Source organism: Centrocercus urophasianus, unplaced genomic scaffold (assembly GCF_019232065.1).
Source record: "Centrocercus urophasianus isolate 14NV4802_14NV808 unplaced genomic scaffold, USGS_Curo_1.0 seq_20, whole genome shotgun sequence".
NCBI lineage: Eukaryota > Metazoa > Chordata > Aves > Galliformes > Phasianidae > Centrocercus > Centrocercus urophasianus.
In genome coordinates, this window is record NW_024884756.1 from 19,187,498 (window position 1) to 19,205,018 (window position 17,521).

A 17,521-nucleotide genomic window follows, 5' to 3' on the forward strand; every position below is an offset into this window, starting at 1 on the left:
CAGAAAAAAAAAAAAAAAAAAAAAAAAAAAACCCAAAACTTTTAATGTGGTTTCAGCTTAAGCCCTGCTTGAGTTTAACTAATTATTACCAAGTTAAATGTTGGGTTTCAGAATAGATTTGTTTCCTTTTTTTCTTGCACAGATAGAGCAAGGGAAAGAGGAGGAAATATTTTCTGCAACCCTGTCACTTTAGGCAGTGTTCTGAGCTCAGAATTGCAGCTACACGTAGCTGTTGTGGCTCCATCTTGGCAGAAATTTACTAGCACAGAAAGTGGTATTGTTTGGGGAATGGAAGAGCAGAGCAAGCATTGGCAACATCTGTTAAATGTCTGAAATTTATGGGGTTATGGCAAGACTTGGCTTAACTGGATGACTCTGACTGGTCAGTTATTCTGAAATGGAATTAGTGCAACTGACTGAATTACTGAGAAGAATTCTTATGATTATAGCACATGGGAAAGTCCTGCATATTGGAATCAGTCAAGATAGTTGGCACGAAAGAAAATTAAAGAAAAGAATGGAGCAGTATAGTTTGTTTTGTTTTGTTCCACCACAAAACAGTTAAATCTTATACCCAAATGGCACAGATCAGTTCTGTGATGTTATTATTTCATCATTATTAAACCACTAAAATAGGGAAGTCAATGAACTGTGAGATACATATGTCTGAACCAGCGCTGTTAGATGTACATACTATGGGAGCTTGTGGAATCTACTGTGAATATCTGTAAGTCTCACATTGACAAATAATTGCAAAAACTTAAGGAGAAAAATAAACAATAATGAATTCTCAAAAACAGAAGTTCCGTTCTTCAGTTGATACACTCTTGCTTACGTACCTCAGAGCTTTTCCAGTTCATGAACTGGAACATCTAACAAATTATGAATCTAAATAAACATGGGTCCACCATGAGATTTTCACTGGACACATATATTTGAGAGTTCTTGTGATTTCTTGTGACGATATTCTTGTGCTTTCTGTTCGCTGTGAACAGGAACTTTTGATTGATCAAATCCTAACATGCAGGTGCTAGGTGATCATTTGGGGTGCTGGTATCTTAATAAGAAAACATGACAAATAAATTGTCACAGTATGGAAAATACTGATGTTGTGCTAAGTGAACTGAATAAAGACACTGTACTTGATGTGTGGGGACAGGTTGGTATCAGTATATGACATGCTGCAGAAAGGGGAGGCTTTGCTAATGTGAGGAACAGCAGTGCTGCAGAATCTCTGCTTTCCAGGAAAATAGCTGTGGGAGTGGGAACTTTGGGAAGATGTTTAGGATTTCTAAGTTTCAGGTTTGGATTTTTTTTTTTAATTTTTTGAAAACAAGATCAAATGACATGCTCTGAAGGATGAAGGGACAGTGGCATGCTCTAAAACCTTGTGAACTCCAAATGCTTTTTGCCCACTTATGTTTCTTCTGAGGTGTAGTGATCTTTCTAGGTGCAAACAGAACTGAGAAGGAAATATCAATTGTAGAAATATTTTTCTTTTTCTTTTCTTGATTCATTCAGCAGCACTTCCACAAGCATTTGCACGGCTTTAAAACAGTAAATTATGTATTCTCTTTTTGTTGCACCTCTTAAAGAATTAAATAATTGTTTTTTTTCCCATATAGAACTGCAGAGCAGATCCAGTTGCTGTAGATTTTCTTTATTAAAAAAAAAAAAAAAAAGACTGAGGAGTGTGAGAGTTTGATATTAAAGGGCATTTTGAAAGAGAAGCTGCTGCAGCTGAGCACTTTGCATAACTGTCATCTGCTGTTCTGCTAGATGTGCCAGAAAAGTAGAGCCTTTTTCTAAAGTAATAAGCGGAGATAAAACTTACCATCAAGTCTAGAGGCAAGAATGAGGATACTTTAGTCAAGAGGCCAGTTTGTAGCTTCAGAATTGGCAAACACTGACTTGGAAAATACAGCTGTTATTCAAAAGATTTAAGCATTCAGCTTTTAGGATTCCAAGGGGCCTGCAACAGCTCTGGTCTTTCGTTTTACTTCTTTTTTTTCAATCCTACAAATGCAGTCTGTTCTGCGAGAAGCCACTGTCTGTCCCTTGTTGCTGCTGGATGTGCAAGAGCTTGGCCAGAAGGAGATGATGCTATTTAGTACCATGTAGAAAATGAATCTTTTTTTCTCTCCATCAAGAACTGAACTTGACTGCTTTCTTCTGTCATCTCAGTTTTCGGCTGTGCCTCTCACCCTGAAAGTGGAGAAGATTTCATTCCTTTTCCAGAAATAAATTATTTCATCTACTGGATAGAGATACTGCTAATACTGCTAAAACTTGGAAGACAGAATCTCAAGCCGTTCTTGGATGAACAGCTGAGTAAGTAGGAGAAAATAATAGGAGGCCTCAGCATTCCAGTTTTTATGAAGCACTTGAAGTCAAAATTTAGGTAGAGCTATTCACTATTCTTTTTTCAGATTATTATATTCACTTTCAGATGTGTCTATATTCTACTGTTCAGTTTGCAATTCTGTGCACAGATAGTCACTGGTTTGTACAAAATTACTGTGGAAGAAATTTGACATGGAGTTTTCAGGAAACGATTACGAAATGTTCTGCAGGTTGGAGTAAGAAACACATATAAACGGGGCTTTTAGAAGGAAAAATCGAAGGAAGGAACACTTTTCAAATACAACTATCGATGAAGATAACAACAATAGCAGGAATTTTTAACCTGGAAGACTTCTACTAAGAAGTGGATATGACATCACGTAGCTGAGCAGAAAGAGCCTTAGCTAAATCAACTCTAGACAATTCCTGTCCAGAAGAACTTTATAGCTCTGTAGTGATGAGCTGCTAGGAACAGACTTAAAATCCTGACATTCAGAATCAATGAAAAGCTTACATCAAACGTTGTTGAGTAAAATACTACAAATCATTAATTTGTTTTGCTGCTGTAGCTTTCTCTTCCTTTACCCCAAATTTCCTCTTGCGTGGATGACATAGTAGGTTTTCTATTTATTTAATTTTTATTTACATTGTGTTGTGTTCCAAAAGATAATATTACAAACGCAATGCTACAAAGAAGAAATGAAATATTCTCAGTTTTCTTTGAACATTTTATTGAGCTCTTCTAGTGTACTGTTCTCATTTCTTGTCCCAGCAGTGAAGGGGATTGGACTTTATTGTAAGGACAGAATGGTTGAACAAACGGTCCTTTTTATTGCCTTATGCAGTTTATTAAACGTGGCCATGAGAACTGCAAAATCGATGAAATGCTTTCTTTTATGTCTGAAGGAAGCCGTAGGTATTTTTTTCATGATATTTAGACAGCAAGTAGTCCTATTGCTCAGTCTGTTACTGTAGTGTACGAATCTTGAAAAATTTTGCTTGTTTGCTTGCTTAGAGGCTAATGTGGTGTGCCTTGTATTCACTTATGCATATTCTTGGGACTGAATGTAAAATCTATTAATTTGTTTTCTCTTTGGGTCTAACTATGATTCTTTATGACAAATGAAATTACAAATTTTGCCAGATCCATGGGATGCTATAATGCTTCATCCAACAAGGTATTTTCTGTCCCACTTCAGTTAAGTATCTGGTTTAAAACTTTTTTTTTTCCAGCTGTATTTTCTTCTTGTAATATGACTTTAAAATTATCATTCTTGCTTAAATTTGTCCAGAACTTCTAGTTTATCAGTTAAGTATCTATTAATTCATCCTTTAATTCTATCTGATAAAGCACTGTACGTATTTTTGGGTGCATGCATGGTGGTGAGGGGGGAAAGGAGAGAGGGTGGGGAATCTTACCATATTCCATGTATTTTGTATCCAGTTCTGGACAGAAGAATCATCTGGTGCATGACTCAGTGCTGTGATACATAGGCTTGAGTTAAGCTGTCTTGTATGAGTGAATTCCCTTTTAGAACACCTGTACTTTGAGCATGGCTCTTGAACTTTTTCAGCTGCAGGAGGCAGTTTGCTACGTTCCCTTTTTTATCTGTCTATTGGAAAACTGAAATATTATTGGCATTAACACAAACCTATTACAAAATACTTAGAAATAATGTCACTAGTAAAATTTGTGTTCAGAATCTTTTTCCAACAGAGAATAAGATTAATAGGGAAAAGACTAATAAGGAAAGACTAATAATTCTATCTCTTCCTTTCTTGCAAAGAACTTTATCTTAACCAGACTTGGATAGAAACTGATTTGGTACATGACTAAGAGCTTTGGAATAAATTAGGTATTCTACCTTGTAAGAGCTAAATCAGTGAGGCTCTGGGAGCAGGGCCTCGTCCTGTCCCTTGTGTCCATGTCTAAGTGATTAGTGATAGAGCTGTTCTGTCACCAGCAACTCACGAAACACAACATCTGGAAAGCTGTTGTGAAGTTGGTATCATTGCCAACACAGAACTTATCTGCTTCTATATGCAGTGAGTTTGAGTGTATTAAAACCAGTCCAGTGAAACTTTAAACAAACCTGTTATAGTTATTTTAATGAATATTTTATTTGCTGGTTTTGACAATGATTGCTCCACTTACTGTTTCTGCACTCATATCCTCTATGAGGATTGATTTGATTATAAGTGTTTGATTATAAGTCCTTTACCGTGGAGATTGTGCTCCCATGTCTGCAAAGAGTGTAATGCAGCAGTGCTGTAAGGCTCCTTGGAATTCCTGGGATTGGGTGTTATAAACCCTGGTCCAGCAGAGCTGTGCAAACCATGCATTATGGTCTCACTGCTTCTGTACTCATCCTGTGCTGGGTTTATCACCATCCTGAGTGGCGAGTTTATGCTAAATGCATGATGCATAACCCGTTCTTTTTTAGGTAAAATTGTATTTATTTTTTTTTTTCTAAATTTCAGTGTGGTTTTCATTCTTGTTGACATCTCACTTTTCAGAGACTCCAGGAATTCCCTGAAATAGCTTCCTGAATTTTTGAAAGTGAGAGACATCCTTCAGGCAACAATATCATAGTAAAGATTCCTGATGGTGTCCTCGCATTCTATCACTTGCATTTCTATCACTTGTTAGCTGTGTGTATGTTTGTGTGGTAAGGCCTCAAAAGATCAAGATGTTGAATCTTTTTGAGTACTCGAAAAATAACCTCATTAGCAAATGATTGATCCAGTTAGTAATGTGATTAAGGAAAAATGTTAAGGTATACATTAAGATAGAATGTAGTAATCTACATCTCTCTTGCTCTGTATCTCTCATCCTTTAACTGAGAGATGCAGACTTCTTGCTAAAGATCATTTGTCCTTCAGCCTGATTAAATTGTTTAAGCTCATCACGAAAGAGCTCTGGAAATTTTGCTGATGCAGTTTTTAGAAGAACTAAATGATCTGGAACACATATTAAATTGTATGTGACTGCTGTGGTAGAAAAAAGCCGCCTGGAGACTTTTTTTTCTGGGCTACACGGCAAATTTTATGTCCAACTCCACATCAGTCCTACAAGAACATAAATATCAAACTGTGTTAACGTGCACCCAGTTGGAAAATATATACTTCATGAAAAGAATGACATTATTTAACAGTACTGTACCCATAGATTATGAGTCTCATGTGAATAATAAACTTGAACCCTACACCGTATCCAGTACTACATTACTGAAAAACTTGCCTTTTAGAAAAGTTTTAAACTGTGTCCCTGCTACATGAAGAACTCAAAAAAGGAAGAAAAAGTTCATGGAGTCTTAAAAGCTGTCCCAGTTTAGAAATTACAGATCTGTTTCTGTTGAAACATTCATCATCGTTTAAACACATAGAGCTTGATTTCATTTAAGCAGAGAGTAAACAAAAAATCAAGATCTATCTTCTGGCCAGCATTAATCATCCTTACTTCACCAAAGCAGTCCTCAACTCTGAGGTGGTCTCTGCATTAATAAGGAAAGCATTTGTGTAATGCAAAAGAGATGCCAAAACATCCTGTTTAGCAAAATGATATGAGCCCATGATAAAAGTTATTTTGGGAAAAAATAGATTTTCAGAGTGGAGGCAGGGGAGAAGAGTGAAAAAGAGAATAGAAGCCATTCAAATATTGACAATAGATGCCAAGAAGGGAAAGCCAATTAACGAGCTGCAAATTAAGAGGCACACAGCTTTCAGTGCTGTTAACTGCAAAGAGTGTTAGGACTCAAATAGATGCCTGTTCTGAAAGATGCATGCATTTTTCACTGCAGAGATAAAACAGCTTTCTGCCCCAAAGCAAAACAGACACCTAAGAAATTAGGAAAATATCTCTAGCAAAATTTTATTGTTTTCTAGGAGTCAATTTCTACAAACAGTTTCTGCCCTCTTAGATTCTCCTGTTCAGCTCCAATAATGTTTTACCTTCGCTGATATCCAGCTGAGAGATTCCTCTTGTGGCCTCTACTTGTATTTAAGAACTCTCATGAGTTTACTTTGTGTGCATTGTGACTCTTATTTAAACACAGAAATTGTATAAAAGCCTGCAGTAGAAACTGTCTTTCAGGCTATTTTATCTCTTGAAACATAGTTCAACTTGTTTTTTTCTTTGTTTTTTTTTCCCCCTCTTTTTTTTTTGTTATGGTCTAAAGAAGATAATAATTAAAGGAGTCTAAAAATTTTGTTACTATAATGGTAAAGACTCAGAGATTGCCTTTGAAAGTTATAAAGTTCATAATGTATGATGATTCTTAATGTTGATAATGTACAAAGAGCAGTACTGTATTACAGAGCAAAATGTAATTCTCTAGGTCATTGGAGTGTATAAGAAAAATAAGTATTTCTGGTTTATTCAGTATAACTCTGTAGTCTCAGTGTATCATTAGTACAGAATTCACATTTAAATTTTTCATTCGCATACAAATTTTTAATGAATGAAATAGGAAAAGGCAGAAGGACGTCATTAAGCTTCATGAAGGGCTTATGGTAGCCCTTAAAGGCATATAGGGAATTAAATGTAAAAAAAAAAAAATTACAAAAAACCCTCGTTTTTTTCTACCCTTTTTAAATCCTAGCAATGGATTTTTCAGTATAAGTCAGTGTGATTAAGTTGTGTTAATAATTTCCTAAGCATCTTTTGTGTGTGCCATTCTTTGATTTCAGGTAGCCTTTACAATAAGGATGCCATTTGGGTAGACATTTCAAATGCTGTCTCTTTTCCATCCTTTCTGTCCTTTGTATGACTAAACAAATATTCTGATGTATTCTGATGACCTATGCTTTGTTTTCTTTCTTCTTTTTTTTTTTTTCTTTTTCTTTTTCTTTTTTTTTTTTTTAACATTTGTCTGTTTAATTTAACTCTCTGGAAGTGGTTGCAAGACGAGATCTTGGACTTCATTTCTTCATCCTCATCTATCTTTCCAGTTTTTAAACTGGAGTCTTTTAAATAAGACTCTGAAAATCTTGGTTCTTACATATCTAAAATTTAATTAAGAAGATTGGACATGGAGGCTGACTCCAGAGACAGAATGCCAGAATCACATGGAAGTGATAGCCCAGATTTCCCTATACTTGGCACGAGGATTTTCATCTACTGTAGGAGCTGTGTTTTCCTTCAGTGTTAGTGTTGCTCTTGATGTGATAACAACGTTCCGCTTTGTTCGTGAGAGCAGCATGTGCTAGAATAGCCAATCTCTTTAAGAGGTTGGGGTGTCTTAGGAGGGCACCTCATCCCTTCCCCTTATTAATGTTTGTGTTTTGCATGAAAATAATAATCGCAGTAATGAATACCTGTCTTAATTCCAATATCAGATTCTCACATTATCAGAAAGCAAAGAGTTTGGAAAAGCTTGGAAGCTGCAACAGGATTAATTGAGCAAAAATTAGAGACTATATAACTAACGGGGCAAGACAACAACAACAACAACAGGAACATTTGTGCTTTTCAGCCCTGTTTTATTCCCAGGCTAGTTTTCTGCCAGCCCACTGCAGATTAGTCTTGGAAACATTCTAAACTCTTCCAACTGGCCTCAAAATAGCTGCCTGCCAACAGAGAAGAGATAAATCTCAGCAGTGTCTCTTGGGAGACACTTGGGCTTGAGAGCTGGAGGGAATATGCAAGCTTTGGCGTCTGCCAGAGGGGCTCTGCAGCATTTCTGCAGTCATCAGGAGATCCTTAGCTGTGAAAATTGAGTTGGTTTGGGGGTCTTCATGTGGTCAAAGTAGCACAAACAGCTTTCTGTATATTATATTTATATATTTAATGCATTTTGTGCTATCTTGTTTGTGCCTGGGTTTACCTCTGAACAGAAAGGATGTGGTCCAACACTGTTTCATTGCCAGAGCACCAGCAGCGTATGCACTGACAAATTCATTGGTAAGATTATCAAGCTAACCATATGGTTGGCTCTTGAGGCATTTACCAGTTTATTTTTTGGACCAAAGTTTTGACTGATGAAGACATTATCAATTAACTGAGCTTTGAGTTTAGTCATCTTAGAAACGGTTCCTCACTAGATTAACCTCTAGGCTTGCAGTGAAAAGACCTGATTCAAATTTAAGTTTAGATCTCAATATTGTGAAGTGAGCAGCTGTATTAGATCACTGCAAAGATTTCACACATCTCCTTGATGAATATGCCAAGAGAGACAACATTGCATTGTATTCCAATGATATTAAAGACTTCAGGTGTAAGATACTTACTATTCTTCTATGGTCTTCAATCTGGCAAAACATAGCAGATTTATTTCAATCGTCTGATGCGATACCTCTGTAGTTCTTTCAACTGATTAACGTTACTGTTCTGATTACAAATTTAGGGTCCTAGTAATAAGAGAACCAAAGACTTCCATACAAAAGCTCCTCTTTGTGGTGTCTGCCCATTCTGGCATTCAGGATGTAAGCAGAAGTGGGAGTGATGAAATATCTGCACTTGTTTTGTGTCTGCAAGCAATTGCCTTTTCCTCTTTCACCGCTCTCTGCTGCTGTAAATTTCTTTCCCATTCTTTTGAGAGGGTTGAAGAGAAACCATCTGCATGGTGATTACCATCATTACCATCACTTTTACACCATTTGAAACCTTTGTACAATCTGGATTAAATGGCGATAGTGAAGCTGTCCTCCATCCATCTGGGCAAGTATTTATAAGCTGACTATTTCATGAGCAGTAACAGGTTTTCCACCAGTTGCAGTTTTCTGTAAACTTAGCATTGACTGCCTAGACATTATCTGAGAAACTGGCTAGTGGGAATTGTGTTCTACTGTATTTAAAGAAGTTTTGAGCTCCAGTAGTGATTGATACTGAATTAATACCTACCAACAATAAAAAGCAAAAGAAAAAAACCAAACAACTACAAGGGGAGTTTTATACAAAATGGTGACAATTTTCTTGGACAGCTGAGGTATATTTAAGATCAAAGATGGTTGGATTTGGCTGTGCAGAAGTACTCCAAGAGTCTACTGAGTTAGAAGATGCTACTTACATGGCTCATCTATTGGCTGATTTTGGCATTGTAAATTATTAGTAAGATGTATTTTGTGAAGTTAGATTCTGTGTCACTTGCTAAGTGTCAATTGATGCTCATGGAAATACTTAGCTACTGGTTAATATTAATATATTGCATGCTGCTGTTTATATGATCAGTTGCCTACTCTCCTTGAATGTCTAGCAGTCCTCTGGGAATTAATGCTATATTTTGAGTCATGCTAATCAAAAGTTGGTAAAAAAAAAAAAAATTCTGCTTTCTAGAGAACTATAGAAATACTGAATATGTTGACTTGTGAATGAATCTCTGTACGCCATCTCTTTCTTTTATGCCTTCCGTCCTTCTATCTCTCTCACTCTATGCCAATAATCATTACAATAATTTTTCAATTAATTGTTTTCAAGCTGAAAGAAGTAAATGTGCAGCCTGAAAGCAAGGACAGGAGTCACCCTTCTCTTATTGCTACTAATTTGAAATTTTGATGCTTTCCTAGTCAGGATACATTTTTTTTTGTTTTGTTTTGTTTTTGTTGTTGTTGGTTTCTTTTGTTTGTTTTGAAGGCATAGAACAGACTGGTCTTATTTGGTGTAGGGAGACTTCATTGTTAATTTGCTACTTCATGTTGCTAATTATTAAAGCCAAAGTACTGCTTTTTAGCATGATGATATTTCATATACATGCTGTTTATCCTCCAATTACAGCTGAGAAACGAAAATGTCTTGGATAATTAGCTTAATTCTTCTTTGATAGTTGGCTAACCACAATTAAAATCCTAATTATTTTTTTCAAATTTATTTATTGATCACTTTATATTCTTTAAGTGTATGAATATTTCAATCAAATAGTGATTTTGAATGAGAGGTGTACATTAAATGGAATATTAAAACACTGGCATTAATATATTCTCTGGTAAATTATAGTGACAATTTTAAAATGACAGATTATATATTTCTTTAATAGTTCCCCAATAATTATGTCCCAAGGAAGACAAAACTTGAGCATGACATTGATTAGAAGGCCATGAAGGAAGGACTCAGCAACACCTGAAGAAAAATGTCAGTTCGACCGTATCATGTCAGGCACTGTAGTCAGGGGACAGGAAATCTTGCTGGTAAACTTTTTGCTGTAGAAGAAAAGAAAGGTGGAAGCTTAGTGTAGATTGCATGATTCAGTATGCCTGCTAATAGCTTGTTTTCTTTGAATGCAGTTGCTATAGGGGTTATCCAGGAGCCAGGCCTCGTACTTTTTAATCTCTTAGACAGGCTTATGATCTCCAAAATTTCTGCTTTGTTCATCATACTGAACTTCTGTGGAGTCAGAAGTGTGAGGATATTATTCCAAATTATTCCAATTATTCCAAAAGCATCTTGTCTGGCTGACTTGTATATCTAATAGGGTTCATAGCACTTACCTTCTAGTGCAGTACCAGCACCAGCACAGCAGAGGTCAGGAAGAAATCATTCATTCTTTGTAATGAGTGTGTGTTTTGTCATTGCATTGGTTGGTGTGTAGACTCTGAAATAGTGATTATTTTTCTAGTGGCAATATTTTTGCCTACAGTGTACTACAGGTAAATTTACCCAAAAAGTGTTAGTCATCCTCACATTCAGTATCTATTCAAAATACTGCCTTCATTACTTCTTTGATGCTGTCTCAGCAGCATTAACTATTTTTCTGTTGTCATGAAATGCAAGGATGTGTTTAAAATTTTTCTATTTTAGATTGAAACTCTTGTATAGCAGTAAAAGCATAGCTTCTTTTAATACTAGTCAAATAGTTATGACTGACATTTTTTTCACAATAATTTAAGTTACATATGTAGAAATAGGCTTGTAATAGGGATCACACCTGATGTTTCTATTGTATGTTTGATTGATTCTTACAACCTTCTGGATTTTTTCATTAGGCGTTATTGTTTTTAGCTCTATCCCATGTTTGACATTGGCTTAGTAAAAAGTTGCTTACATGTTCCTGTCTACATCTCTAAATGTTGCTTTACTACAAAAAGTCCTAGAAAGTATTTTGAGTTTTTGGGATGAATTTACCAAAAAAAAATGGAATACTTAACATTTCAGTCTGCTACATGAAGAAGTAATTAAAATAAACACAAGACCTAAATAGCATAGTTTTTTCTTTCATCATCTTGTGTTTTTTGAGTTGTTGGTGACATTGCATAGAACAGAAGTTCTGTCAAAACCTTCAGCATAGAATTTTACCCACAGTGGAGATTACTTTCAGATTCCAGAATTAAATTGTATTCTTGTATCATGTAATTGATGTTGTGTACAGAATGAGGTGGGGTTATATGATCATCCTGCATAGCATTTGTAACACCAATTTTTAACTTCAAAGGCTGAACTTGAATCATTTCAGGCATAGCCAGATGATCCTCACAAGTTATAAGTAAATAGAGTGTAACTGGTCTTTCAAAGTAAGATGATTTTTGTGCTTATGGCATGCTGTTAGTATTCTTGGTTCAATAACAGTGCAGCCAACTTGCAGCAAGTAAACATAGAAGAGGCAGAAAAATGTCATCACCTCTTAAGAGGAATCAGAAAGTAGAAAGACTGCATTCTGACAGAGAGAAGTTTAAATGTTTAAACAGAACTATTACAGCAAATGAAACATTGTTTACATAATGGAGCAGAAATTGTTCTGTGATTAATGCAACTGACAGCACATAACCTATAACAGAAATCCTGCACTGAAATCATGCTAGTTGAAACAACTGTCATTTCATAGTGAAATGACATAAAATGATATCAAAAGAGTTCACACCGAAATATACAAAACTCAATCATAGTACATTTTAGCTAATATACAATTTATAATTTTTTGGAAATACCTTTCATTCTTTTGGGCTACATACAATTCCTGTAGAATGGGAGGCATCAAAAGATGTTACATTTTTCTCATCAATTAATCTAGAAACCTTCAAGAGAAACTGACCAGAGGCTTTCAAGCCAAATTTTCAAGGGAGAACAAACTTTCAGCCAGGTGAGGAGATAGAGCAGTTATTTGCTGATTCAGTTGAATCTCTGGGAATATTTTCTACCTTCCTTATATATACTTTTGTATGTTAGCATTCAGAAAACTTTGTACATCAGAATGTATGTATTGTATCCAAAGTTGTATATGCTATATGGGAAATAGCACTCCACCCTGCAGTTTCTCTCTTGTTGAATAAATTCATACTCTTTTCAACTTAAAAATAGTCTTGTATTAGAAGCTGACTTTCATTTTAATTTAATTTTTATTCATAACAAAAAAAGTGTTTAAGGTTCATTTTGTAAAAGAAAATCATCATTTTCTTTAGAGTTCTTAATTTTCTTTATTTTTTTCAGAGTGAGAGTTTAGATTAAAAGTAGAAATTTATTTAATGGTGTGAAGTGCCTACAGGCTTGCAACCTATAATTTAATGTTTTATTCATAGTTTTCTTCAATAATTATAGTTATTTATTGATCTTCACACAAACCTTTCCAATGTAACTTTGAATTTAAAGTTAATGACATGAATTTTTCTTTTCTGGAGATTTAGGATCTGCTTTTGAGTTGTAAAACCGGGCATGCATGTGCAATTCACAGTCTGCCAGTTTTTGTAGAGTGCTCAGTTAAATGAATTATTTAATACTTTTCCTTCTTCTATTTCTGTTTGCCAGAACTGTTTCCTTTCTGTAGATACAGTAATGCCCTTGATTTGCTTTTCATACGTAGACTAGCTTGGATGCTGTTTTTGTGAGCTTCTTAAAGCTGAGTGATGAACTAAATGAAGATGAAATTTAAACGTAAGAAACTCACTTTGTAGTTTAACGTATTCTGCATTTTCCACTGGATTTTCCTCTGGCCAAACCAGACAGTGTTCTGGAGCAGGCAATGGACCAGTGCCATCTCATATTCACACGGCAGAGCTTTTCTGCACCTCCTCAGCGCTCAGCGCTGCACATCTTTTCAGCAGAACTCATTTAACTAAAATCCCTTGTGAATTCTTCCTTGAATCTACAGAAATGCAACCTTCTCATTTATATCCCTTTCTGATAAGAGACTGCAGCATACAAATCTGATCACTACAGCCAATTGTTCAATATTTACCAACTTGATCTCCATATAGTTTTCCTAGTATAATTTATTTTCCTTTTTGTCTTACAAATACCAGTCTGTTTCATCTCCAGATGGTATATTTCTATATAGCTCATTTTACGTTATACCCTTAAAAAAGAAAACAAAACACTACAAGCAAAAGGGATATTAAATGTTTTCCTGCAATGTGTATATTTTTAAGTATTCTGTTGAGTTGATTTCTCTCACACCTAGCACATCCTAGGAACCCTAACACCTGATATCTTAACTAAAGTTATAAAGCATAATTTTGAGTTATTCTATAGAATAGAAATTACATTTTATGGGTGTTAGTTATTAAATAACTTTCAGATATATTCAAATATTTAGTTAAAATTAGTGATTAATTGAAAACATTTTTTAATTTATGCTGAGCACTGAATAATGGTACTAAAAATGTGTGTATATTTATATGTCAGTCTTAGAAGATTGTCTTTGGGGTTGTGTTGGGTGAACACCAAAAAGGTGAATTTCTTTGTAATGGGCAGTAACAAATCTTCATCAGTGCATCCGGTAGAAAACTATCCAGACTTCGTCTCCTCCTAGAGCCTCAGTTGAATGAGGATTCATTGAAGCAACACTAGATGATGACATTACTTGTTCACACAACAGAAAAACTGGATTGCAAGGTCTTTGTTTACCTTCACTTTGAGGGTTTTTGTTTACCTTCACTTTGAGTGTGATAGTTGAGTAAGACAGAGTGATTTGGATATTATTTCTTCCTTTCCTTTCTTTTAAATGCTTGATTAAACAGCATGTTCCTTCAGCGGTTAGCCTTAATCACCTTTTGTAGGCAGTTTTTTTGTTCAATTCCATCTGTTTTTAAGGCTGAGCATTTGAGCATCTTGGTGAACTATTCATAGACTTGAAGACTTTAATGTGAGACCATGATGTTCATTTTCTTATATAACACAAGGCATAATGTCTACATTGACACTGTTTCACTGTGGTCAAAAAGCTGTGCAATTACTTATAACTGTTCTGTTCAGAATAATACTGATGCTAAAATGGCTTTTCTCCGCTGTATATGAATCACGCTCTTTTTTTCGTTAACGTATGGATTCTTATTTGTTAGGCATATGTTTCTTTTTCTCCTTCCTAAATATGATGATAATTAAGTTTCTTATTACTGAGATTTCAAGGCTGCTAAAGCTGAGCCAGTCAGAAAATTTAGCTTATGTACTGGGCTGCGATTTCTGTAAGTTGAGTGTGACTATTTCACTGCTATGTTTATGGAATTATTTTAGCTCTGTGCGAAGTAGATAGTTCTTCCCTGCCTTTTTTTGATAGAGAAAATTACAACATGATAAGACACTGCCATTGTGTCTCATGCAGTGAAGTGTATCTGGAGTTGGGGATTTCAATTAAATAGATATTAATTGCATTGTCATACCCACTTTCTGGTTCATGATGGGAAGTCAGAAAATGAGGGTAGAAGTCTTCCCTGGCAGGAAAACAGATTAGTTAATACAGCATGCCTTCTACATACAAATACTTTATTCAAAAATGGTAATGAAATCTAAGGCTAAGCCAAACCATATGATATGTATGTAGCGTTGAAAGGAATTTATGCTTTCCCTGAGAAAATGACTAGGGAACATAAATAACATAATTTTTGCCTGGATTAGGTGGCAATTTATAGAATGTGTTTCAAAGACCTTTAACAATTGAGCAATATGGTAAAAATAGATTATCATAACAAAAATAACTGCTCAGGATACAGATAGGCAGATATTTTTGAAATGTAAATACTATGGCACTGTTTTCTTGTTGGTTTTCTATTTGCATCAGCAAGGGAACTTCAGTGTGTGCAAAATACAACTTGTTCCTTTTTCCTTGAGAGCCTTCAAGATATACTTGAAAGTCCTTGAGATGTTTTGTTAAAATACAGCACATTCCACTTAAAATAAATTTTTTATAGGCAAAATGTCACGGTAAGCTTCACATCTGATATTTAATCTTAACGCATACTTATAAGCAGAGCTACACGGCATCCTAAAACCACAGTTTCTTCTTAGAAGTACAGCTTTCAAAATGGATGAAACACACAAAACTGCATAACACTGTAATTAATGTGCAAATGTGTCCAAAAAATAGTGTTGTTACATAAGGTAAGATGGAATGCAAAAACTTTATGGGATGTTTATAATATGGTATAGCAGTACAAATTTCTGCTCTTTCTCTAGATCCCAAGTTCTAAGACAAGTAGGTATGTGAGGGCTATTCACTTTTTTTATTTCATATTTGTACCCAGACTTTATAGAATGTGTGTGTGATGTTTTGCTTCCTCCTGTTTTATAAGGCAGGGCAGAGCAGTAACTGCAATGCTGTATAACGAATCTGTTTATCTTCCTGTTCCAGAGAGAAACTTTCTCTACCCATCCAAAGCTGCATTTGCAAAGGCAACTCTGTTTTTTTCCTGGCAAATCTGTAAGTTCTCACTTCTGCATGCATTTTGATCAACGCACACATTTCCTAAGCTCCTAATTCCACTCACATTCCCAAAACAGTGTGTGGGGTTTTTTTGTCTGTTTGGTTTTCAGATTGTGGATAATTCAGAGCTTGCACAGACCAATATTTTGGGTGTTTGGGGATGAATTCAGAGTTTGCATCTTAGGTATAAAACCAGATGTTTATCACTGAGCCATTCCTTGGCTTTTTTTTTTTTGCTTTTTTTTCTCCCCCTTTATCTTGAAGGCTGTTATTCCATAACACAGCAGCTACGGTTTCCCCATGCTTCTGTGAAATGCAGTGAACAATTTAAAAAGCATGGAAATAACTAGTGGCCTTGAAGATGTGAATAGGAAGAAGGCTTTCTAAAGGCCTGTGTTGTACGCTTATTTTTCACGTTTAAAAAATATTTTAAAATATTCCTTTTAATTTCAGGTAATAAATTGTTAGGGACTGCTGGCATTCAAATTAATAGTTTCAAAAGCAAATGAGAGCTGGGTGTGGAATTTTAAGTAGAATATTTGCAATTGTCCATAACAAGGAATGTTATTCAGGTTGTAATTTTCTAGGTTGAGAGAATCATGGATAGAAATCCAACATCATATTTCCTTTGGGCTCCTTTTCACATTTTGGATTTCGAGCTTGTATTTTTTCTGCTTTGGCAATACAAATATGAGAATGGAACTGATCTATATTGGTGGCAACAGCAAGCAGACTAAATTTTTAGATTTGTTTACCCATCAGCAGAAGGGAATGTAGCTTAAAATAGTCCAACTTTTCCCAGTATTGGGGATTAATTACTAAAAATTCCTAAAAGCAAAGCAGTATTAGGAAATGTTAAATACACACAAGTGTTTTGCTGAAATGCTTTCTTCAGGCACGAACTGCAATAGCACCAGGACACACATGTATTTCATCTTTTCACCTTAGTGGGAGGCTTTCAAACCAAATTATCATGTACAAGGGCCTGTAATGTTCACAGAAACATGAATGGAATAATAGACTCTGACTTAGCACAGCACTAGAATTTGAATTAGGCACTTTGGCAGAAGAGCTTTGATGACTTCTGTGACCCTTCCGCTGATGCTTTGACAAGTCTGGAATCATTCTCAACCTTACCCTGTGCTCCCTGTCTCTTAACTTCCCTATTTTGCATTTATCCTAAGGACACAGGTAGGAATAAAATGGCAAATCCATGTGTTTTATCTTGTAATACAAAACATATTTTCATACGCTTTCTCTGATACCAGCTGCCAAACAGAACTGTCAAACAGAGTTATCAGGCAGTGAGGACACATTGATTTAATTGAAATGTGTATATAGTTAAAATTAACAATGAAAAATGTGATAATCAAAAAGAAAGAAGCTAGAAATTTCTTGGAATTTTACTAATTCTGTTATGAATTACAAAGTTTTAAATTTATGCTATTAACACAATTAAGATTTAATAATTTCTGCAAATAATGTGTGCAGTAAAAGTAAAGTATTTTATAAATATAAATTATTTAATTGAAGAATTGTATGTATCTAATAAGGATCACTTACTCGTCAGCAAAGAAGCAGTCATCTGCAAGGCCTCTTGATTATGCAGATGTAAGATG

At 35.2% G+C, this 17,521-nt stretch overlaps 1 protein-coding gene across 16 annotated transcripts in view; it reads left to right on the plus strand.

The window, feature by feature from the left end:
* LOC122162086 (sodium channel protein type 2 subunit alpha-like) overlaps positions 1–17,521 on the plus strand; it is a 140,887-nt gene that overhangs the window by 41,205 nt on the left and 82,161 nt on the right. For 2 of the 16 annotated variants that reach the window (XM_042821998.1, XM_042822008.1), the window contains exon 4: positions 15,831–15,899. The exons of 12 other annotated variants lie outside the window; for them this stretch is intronic. The gene's annotated coding sequence lies outside the window, so the exon portion shown is untranslated. Of the gene's footprint in view, positions 1–2,240; positions 2,332–15,830; positions 15,900–17,521 lie in introns of those variants that run through there. 2 more of the 16 variants (XM_042822014.1, XM_042822020.1) reach the window with 2 other exon arrangements.